Source organism: Vanessa cardui, chromosome 16, assembly GCF_905220365.1.
Source record: "Vanessa cardui chromosome 16, ilVanCard2.1, whole genome shotgun sequence".
NCBI lineage: Eukaryota > Metazoa > Arthropoda > Insecta > Lepidoptera > Nymphalidae > Vanessa > Vanessa cardui.
The window spans coordinates 2,973,825-2,983,221 of record NC_061138.1 but is presented as its reverse complement, the minus strand read 5'-3'; the positions used below and the strand labels follow the sequence as shown (position 1 = coordinate 2,983,221).

The 9,397-nt window shown below is 33.1% G+C and overlaps 1 long non-coding RNA gene across 1 annotated transcript; it reads right to left on the bottom strand.

Moving 5' to 3' along the window:
* Nucleotides 1-590: 590 nt before the first annotated feature.
* LOC124536494 lies at nt 591-3,808 on the bottom strand. Its single transcript, XR_006966877.1, has 3 exons — nt 3,637-3,808; nt 3,023-3,080; nt 591-2,050 (listed from the first exon to the last, which is right to left on the bottom strand). It is a non-coding gene; the product is annotated as an uncharacterized LOC124536494 (long non-coding RNA).
* Between the last annotated feature and the right edge of the window lie 5,589 nt (nt 3,809-9,397).

Below are 9,397 nucleotides of genomic sequence, written 5' to 3'. Positions count from 1 at the left end.
GACATTAGTTAGGAGATATTGCATTATGTAGCGCACTTAAAACAATCGTCATTAATACAAATAACGCTAAATGAGCTTCTAACTAAACTCATCAAACAACAAAAACTATAATTCAACAAGCCCTTTCATAATGGACTAACTCAAAACACGACACTGAATTACTCCTAAAATAAATGAGAGGAACCAAAGGGAGGCCTTTTTCATTTAGATGATGTGGAAATATAATATAACTCATTTTACAATAAATACTAATTAATCAATCATTATGATATCGGTTATTTCTTTATGTTGAATTTAACACTATTTTTTGGTAAGAAACTGTTTAGGAAATTCTTTCAATGGTAAAAATTAATGAGTAGGGTTACCTCCTGAGTTATTACCAAATCGCATGAAACAGACATATAAGGTTTGTTTATTTTTATTCCTATTTCGATTGGCAAAGGCTCGAATGTACTAAAATTTACAATAGCGAAAGTTTTACTTCAGGGAAGGTTTTGTGGCAAAACAAATATACTATATTCATATTTTAAATTCATAATTAAGTATGTCTGTGACTGGTACTCTTTAAGGGCAAAAACAAGGAAATAAAATTGAATGAATGAAATTTCAAGAAATGGAATACTTTTATATCTAAAACCTTTCTAGAAAACCCTAATACGTATAACGAAGATATGGCATAGGGTGTATGATCTCCTAGTACATAATTAAATTACTACTAAATTTTAAAGACCTAATATTTATAAATCATATGTTACTACTTTCATAATCATGCAAATCCTTCAAATGACCTTGAACATTATCATCCTTTGTTACGTCTGTAATTAAGTCACGGATAGTCTTCGCGTTTAACTAAACTAATTACCCATGAATGAATTATGACAGACGTTAATGCATCATTAATTTGCAAGTCAAATATAATGATCATAGTATCTTAGCGTTTAACGTCCAGTCTATAATATTGGTCCGTTTCTATTTTACACTAACACATAGCATTCTGTATCCTTTTTAACACTTTTAGGGGATGGATTTTTTTTATATGAAGATTGGCATACTAGAAAATGGGCCACCAGACCGACCACCACAGTTAACAGCTACCTGAGTAGGTTCTAACAACTCACTTTAACACCAAACAATATTATAAAAAAAAAACAATATAGTTTTATTTTTTTATTTTTATACACATGATTCTACCCCACCTGATGGTAAGTGGTAGTGGAATGCAATCGTGAAGACTGCTACATTATTTAGGGAAAATGAACTGCACTTGTTACCCTCACAATATATGATACTTCACACCTAGGTTATAAGGGGAGCGGAACACGTTTATTATGCTCGTACATATATATTTATATATGCAGCGTAATATATATAACATAAAATATACACAAGGTTGGTAGAGCATGAGCGATGTAAGGAATGGTCAATATTTCTTACAGCGATTCTTTCTCATAAGCGTCCACTTACCATTACGTGGCTCATTTGTCCGTCCAACTATGTTATTAAAAAAACATCAAGTAAATGAAAGTCGTACAAATATCCATCAAAATTCTTTATAATATCTATCTTAATCTAAAAAAATATTAAATTACTAACCTACTTGTACGTATTTACTAGGAATTTCATCTTTATCAGTTCATATTAAAAAATAAATCCAAAATAGAATATTATCCCGAGCAAAATATTAAATATAGGTAATATAATTTGTTGGCGTATTGTTAGTGAAATTGTCTAAAAGTTTGGCTGGAATATTTGCTAAACTAATATAATATACAATGTTATTAATTATTTTTAGTAATATAGACACGCTGTAACATCTTGACTCAATGCAAATATATAAGTAAACATTCAGTAGGTCCGTAGATTAATAAGCCGAGCGAGTCCAACTTTTCAATAAATGAACTTTCATCCGAGTATATTTATCTTTTCGTACGACACAATGGCAACGGTTCGCATCCAATGCATCTTTTTGGCATGTAGGGCACGCAGTTCTCTTCACCTCTGCAGACATGGTCTTTGCACACATTCAAATCTTCGAGACACGATCGATAAGCTGAAACAAAACAAAGAACGAAGTTTGAGGAACAACAGCCGTCTTATTTATTGCGTTCGAGATTACAAAGTTGTTGGAAAGTAAAAAAGCTTATTTACATAAGAATAATTAACTGAAGTGAAGGCCTTAATTATGTATAAAATAAGAATGAAAAATTACGATAACGTGGAATGATGGCAAGAATGCTAGCAACATTCTCCATTGACGCTAATCTGAAACCTTCTAGGAAAAAAATTAATAAGCAATAATAACCTCTGGGCTTGTACTTATATTGGTTCACTCACACCCTTCAAACCAGAAAACCAAATGGGTGGAGGAAGACTTTAAAAAAGTGCTGCATCAGCAGATTTCATTTATTAACATAAGCCTTATCACTAATGACCATATTTAAACCTTAAATATAAATTAAAAACTTTCATCTCCAGTTCCTCTACTAATGAGATGAATTAAAAAAAAACTGGTTACGCCTTTTACGCCTGTCTTTATCATAAGAAATTACGTATCCTTTCTTTTATGTCATGTATGCCTGTGGATAAGTATAGTTTATTATCGGTTTAAATGGAGACTACTAAAGCGACTTTGAATTCCACGTTCTTATATTTCAAAATATCGATGAAGTGTTAGTCTGTGTGTATGTGTGTGCGTGTGTGTGTGTAAGAGAGAGAGAGAGAGAGAGAGAGAGAGAGAGAGAGAGAGAGAGAGAGAGAGAGAATGTAACATATATTTATGTGAGATTTTATTAAATTAATCTCCTGTGGCGTCAGTCCCTGATACTTATTCGAAAAGTTTCAGTTTCATCCAATACAATATTTGCAAGCATTTTTGGATGTAATAAAGATACCTCAATAATATAATGTAGCGTTTTCATCAAAAATGATGTAAATAATGTCACGGTCAATATTTTTAGTATATTTATCGATAGCTATGTCACTATTATTATTATAAGATCATATATACTTTTATTTCACTTACTGTCTATGCATTCTCCGTTGAAACAGCATCCGCCACAGCACTGCTCGTGATCGGCACACTGTGTGAAAGAAGTATTCATTTAAACACAGGACCTAAGCTGAGTAATTTACGCTAGCCATTGTTAATCTGTGCATCAATGTGGCAAGACTAAGAACTTAAAAATCATTAAATTGATTAATTTTATGTACTTTTATCATTTTAATACTTGTTTTAAATATATCTAGGCTATAAAGCGAAATTAACTGTTTTGTTCTTAAAGAATAATGTAGTAGCTTTTTTTTCAATTTAAGTGGGACTATTTTTGAGAATGAGGATCTTATAAAATACAGGTACTAATCTTTACAGAGTATAAAACAAATTCGCTTATTGTGTCTATCTATATGTATGTTTAGATCTTTAAAATTACGTAACGGATTTTAGTGCGGTATTTTTTTAAAACACCTAAAATGATTTAGACATTTAGTCACAGAGCATTGCACCCGTGTGAAGCCGGGTCTGGTCACTATTCAATATAAAATAAAATCAATGAAGATATCGACTCACGCTCACATAAACACAAACTTACTTATAATCTTTAAGAGCAAAGATTTTATTTTTAAAATTGTACAAATTACCCGTTTCCCACCAACTTTACAATCCTGGCCCTGCGCTATGGTTGCCAGCACAATACAAACTACGATTAACTGTAAACTAAAACGCATCGCTGGATATTCACAAATGTCTATACATTTACTAGCTCTATAACTCACGTGATAACTGTGACACTGTATTACCTACTGTTCACTCATTCAACTATCACGAATTACTGTTAAGATGTGCGCACACAACAAGACCGTCCTTACTAATAGTTAACGCTGTAATATCTATCTTTATTATGTAAGTCGTTCCTAATATTTGTCACAAAATAAAATAGTTAATGAATAATAATATCAAATGAAATGAATAAAACAATAGTGGAAAAACAAAGTAATCTTTTTAATAATTAGCAGAAATAGCAACGAAAAAAATAACACGACTGTATTTTTATGTGTTTAAAATTTATGTAATTAAAACATTTATTGTAAGGTATAATTAAAAAGTTGTGTCACTATTAACATAAAGATTCACCATGACCAAAATTAAATTGATGTCTAAAACAGCATGGCCTCTCGGTATCAGAATTTAAAGAAATTTTCTATTGGATTTCTGATTAATATACACTTTGAAATCAGTGGCTAAAACTCTGTTTAAAATATTATAAAGACTTGGATCTTAATCCCACCAGGCGTCCTAATACGTCATGGATGTAGATTACTCAATAAGATCAGACACATTAAGGGTCACAAAGAAAAGGTTATTGATAAAGCGGTTGCTGGCCACAAATTAATTTAGGACCAGGACAAATATTAAATACAATGCTTTACGTATTTAATTTTAAAATTTGAATGAAAACTCTTTCAATCTTTTTGAAGTGATATTTAAAAAAAAAAATAACTGTAATACAATTTTGTCTATTGTGTGCACAGATATAAATACAATTGAAAACGGTTTCGGTTCAAGACGTCACACGTTCCATCGCACGCGCACGCGACCTCGGTCGAATGGCCGACTTAGTTCAGGTGCACCGCTGTGCATTTATATATTTATAAGTAATTACTTTTAACTCATTGAAAATCTTTGGAATTAATAAATAAGACTATAATTATCGGCACAGATTCGGATGCTATCAACCATTGCATTTAATGTATTTTTTTTTAAATGTGAGACAACGTCACATACATTACTCCGATCCCAATGTAGGGAGCTGAAGCACTTGTGTTATGGAAATCGGAAGTAACGTTGGTACCACAAACACCCAGACCCAAGACAACATAGAAAACTAATAGTAATCTACATCGACTCGGCCGGGAATCGAACCTGGGACCTCAGAGCGGCGTACCCATGAAAACCGGTGTACACACCACTCGACCATGGATGTCGTCGTCGTATTGATCTCGTAGTTATTTTATAAGACAAAATTTAAATCTGTATCTTGGTATACCAAGATCCAGATTTAAATTTAGGATAGAGCTAATTAAACACATGGATAAATTCTCAGTCTCAGTAGCAGAGTGAGGAATTTGACAGGGTTTCTTGTGTCTAGAGCTGAGATGGCCCAGTGGTTAGAACGCGTGCATCTTAAGCGATGATTGCGGGTTCAAACCCAGGCATGCACTACTATATATATGTGCTTAATTGTTTTTATAAATCATCTCGTGCTCGGCGGCGAAGGAAAACAACACCAACCCGCATTGGTGCAACAGCAACAGCAACAAACAGCGTGGTGGAATATGTTCCATTCCCTCTCCTTAATGGAAGAGGAGGCCTTATCCCAACGGTGGGAAATTTACAGGCTGTTACTTTACTTTCTTGAGCCTCATTATATGTTACGTTAAATTATTGGTCTAGGCCAGTGATTGATTGATAAATTGCAGTCAATAAATCAGTATTATGAATTATAATTATGAATTTATATTCATTGGATTTGATATTTATCTTATTATTATCATTTTCTTCTATTTTACAAGAGGAAAACGAGAGAGTGCACCTAAGTTTGTGCTTAAATGAACACTATTATATCCTCCCTAACCTTGAAAATCACATGCATGGGCGTTCTCTGTATCATCTGGTTTGAATCCCTTATCTATCAGTCTGTCTTCAATTAAAGATATTTTGTAAATGTGATCTTAGTGCGCTACATCTACATATAATAAAATTACAGTTCCTGTTTGTAGTATTAAAACAACCGTTTTGACTAAATGCATATGTATGCATACACGGTACATATACTAAAATATTTTTTTTACAATTTCTGGTTGTCTTTACGTCTGCCTATGCCGGCTAATCGAATCTCTGAAACGGCTAGACTGATGTTGACAAGACTTTCACTAGTAGATAGCTGATGTAATAAGGAGAAACTAAACAACAAAACTTTTTTGTTAATTCAAACGCGCACGACGTTGCGGGCACAACTAGTTACAAAAATAACAGTCCTTTGTGACCAAACACATAATGTCCGGTTTCATAAAAATGACAATAGACAAATCTCTCATATATTATGTCCGATTTTAAACAAAAGACCCGTTTGTTCTTATGTCCATTGTATAGAATTTATAGTGCTTAGCCAGTGAGCCATAAACTAAGGGCTTATAAGGGCTCTGATAACGAGCAATGATCGATATCGTCTAGACTGATGTTGAGCTATTTGAGGACGGAGTCAAAAATAATATACCTTAATCGATCAGATATTTCATCGAGAATTTTTATTAGTTTCAAGGAATAAATTGTATGTACCTATTTGGGTAAATATTGATAATTGTAATTTATAAATTAATTTCATAAAAATATCAGTTTTTAAAATGTTATTACAATCTGCAAATGATACATCTGTATGTGTTCCATGATGAACGAGGAGTTTGTCATAAGTAACTTCACTAGATGAATGTATTTCTTCACGACATTTACATCTTAGTATGCTCTCTATAAATATAAAGTATGTTTTTAGGTTTTATGAATCTCAATGTATTCTCATTTCAGTTAAATATATATGAGTTTCTTTGCTTCCACCAATCCGCATTGGAACAGCGTGGTGGAATACGTTCCAAATCTTCTCCTCAAATGGAGAGGAGGCCTAAGCCCAGCAGTGAGGATATTTACAGGCTGTTGTGGAGTTTCTTTGTTAATCCATAATTTTCAAATGCCTGAATTGATTGGGACGTATGAAGTAAACTTAGGATCCTAACATGTGATGTTATGCTCCTAAATGGTCATGAGCTCATCACGTTTGACACAAAAAAGTGAAAATCGTCTATAGTTATTAAGAAAACTTTATTTATAATAACATAAATAGAAAACATTTTTGTAAGCAATTATGGTCTAAATCATAAACTTTATTTAAATAAGTAACGCATTTAAATAAGTAGGATCAGTAAAAAAACATCAAAGCTCAAGTAAGCTCAGCAAGTAAGCTCAGCATCAAAGTCCGGTGATAATTAGAAAAACCTCTCCAAAAGAAATACAGGTAGTATAACATTGTTACCTTAAAATTTCCTCTTTTTGCATCCATAATTTAGAATTTTTGTCGACATTTTTTAAGGAGACTAAATTGTGACTTGGAGCTTTCCAAAATTTCCTTTCTGGTATACAATTGATTAAATTCTTTAAAACAATAGCAGTTTTAAATCTTGCTATCTTAATTTTTAGATCTCAATGTGCGGTGATTTTTTGCGTTTACTGTTATAGGTCAATCTCATTTTAAAGAAATAAATGATAATGATGATCAGGTGGGGTTAGAACGCGTGCATCTTAACCGATGATAGCGGGTTCAAACCCAGGCAAACACCGCTGAATATTCATGTGTTTAAATGAAGTATATAAATATTCTAGTGCTTCTGAGAAACCTGCATGTGTCTAATTTCAACGAAATTCTGCCACATGTGTATCCCGCATTGGAGCGGCGTGGTGGAATTTTACCAGATTTTATATACCCATTAGTGAATATCTGGACGACGTGATACAGAAAAGTGACATTTTTAATTAGCGCCATCTATCGCTACTGGGTTGTAACATACAATCCTTGGAATGAGCCTTTATTCTTATATCTGGGTACGTTATTACATATGTCTGATTTTCCGTCCTTCCTTTAGCCAATCTGTTACCAATTACTTTTAATATTATTTCTCATACCAATACATTTATTGCTATGAACGCTTGTCTCTTCTCCTCTTTTGTTAAATTTCTAGGTATATTTTATGTAATATCATATTTTTATATCAATTAAATTAAGTGATTGCTTATAGGCAATTTACTCAATAACTTTGATATATTTTACTGAGTTTGGGTTATCTACTAAATTGTTCATTCGTCTACATAATTTGCTTTTCTTACAATTATCCTTTGAATATTTTTTGTTTCTAAGACATTTTGGGAAAATTATGCCGAAAAACAGTTTTTCTATAATACCTACTACTACAAGCAAATCAAACGAGAGAAAATTTATTACAACTCATGGAACTCATGGAACATTTTCTGCCTCGCACAACCACTTTGTGGAACCAGCTTTCGCCGGCGGTTTTTCCGTATCGATACGACATGGGAACCTTCAAGAAAAGAGCGTACTCCTTTCTTAAAGGCCGGCAACGCACCTGCAAGCCCCTTGGTGTTGCAGATGTACATGAGCGGTGGTAGTCACTTTCCATCAGGTGAGCCTCCTGCTCGTTTGCCACCTATCTCATAAAAAAAAACTCTTTTTAATTGCTGCAAGCAACATGCATATACCTGCGTTAAATACATTGATGAAAAATTCTTATTAGGCATTGAATACCGACTACTGCCTCGGCTGTTGAGCCGGTATCAAGAGAACAAAAATTTTATGGAAAACTTTCCAGGTAACCTTTTGAGCAAATGACTGTACAATTGTGGCAAATAATAATCTATTATTATACAAACGAGGTAAGCAACAATGTCAGGAACTTCGCGAAGGCATGGAATACTTAATGGAGCTTTAACGATATTCTAAAGTTGGGATCGGCAACATATTATGTATGACTTCTGTGTCTTAGGAACATGATAATCCACGTTACCGCTAAAGTTGAAATGTGCCTTATTTTATATTAACCGGATAAATTGTTTTTTAAATTAGTTTGTGTTATATGAAATATTGCCAATTTACTAAGAAGCGTCAATAAATAAGATTTCCGCTAACTCATTTAACCCTTATCTTAATTTTGTCTAGTATATCATACGTTTAACTTCACAGAAATATACAATTATAACAAATTGCTAAGCCTTGAATTGACTTTGATTTTTCGAACATGTATTTTTAGGACTAGAACAAAACGACTTCACCAGCTACTTTAAATTATCATCACATCAAATATAAGCAAAAAAAGTAAAGTAACATCGTGTAAATTTCCCACCGCTGGGATAGGCCTCCTCTTGCATTAAGGAGAGGGTTTGGAAACATATTCCACCACGCTGTTCCAATGCGGGTTGGTGGAATGCACATGTGGCAGAATTTTGATGAAATTAGACACATGCAGGTTTCCTCACGATGTTTTCCTTCACCGCCGAGCACGACATGAATTATAAATACAAATTAAGCACATATACATAGTGGTGTTTGCCTGGGTTTGAACCCGCAATCATCGGTTAAGATTCACGCGTTCTGACTACTAGGCCATATCAGCTCACAAAAATATAATTTAAAAAAATCCACAGTCTTCAAAATATAGGTTTCAATAAAGGTTACAATTTAAAAAAATAATGTAAAATGCTTTTAATTCTTGCTTTCAGTTCTTTCGCTGAATTGTGTATCTTTCGTCGGATTTTCAAGACTGATCGTTGAAGGCTAATGGC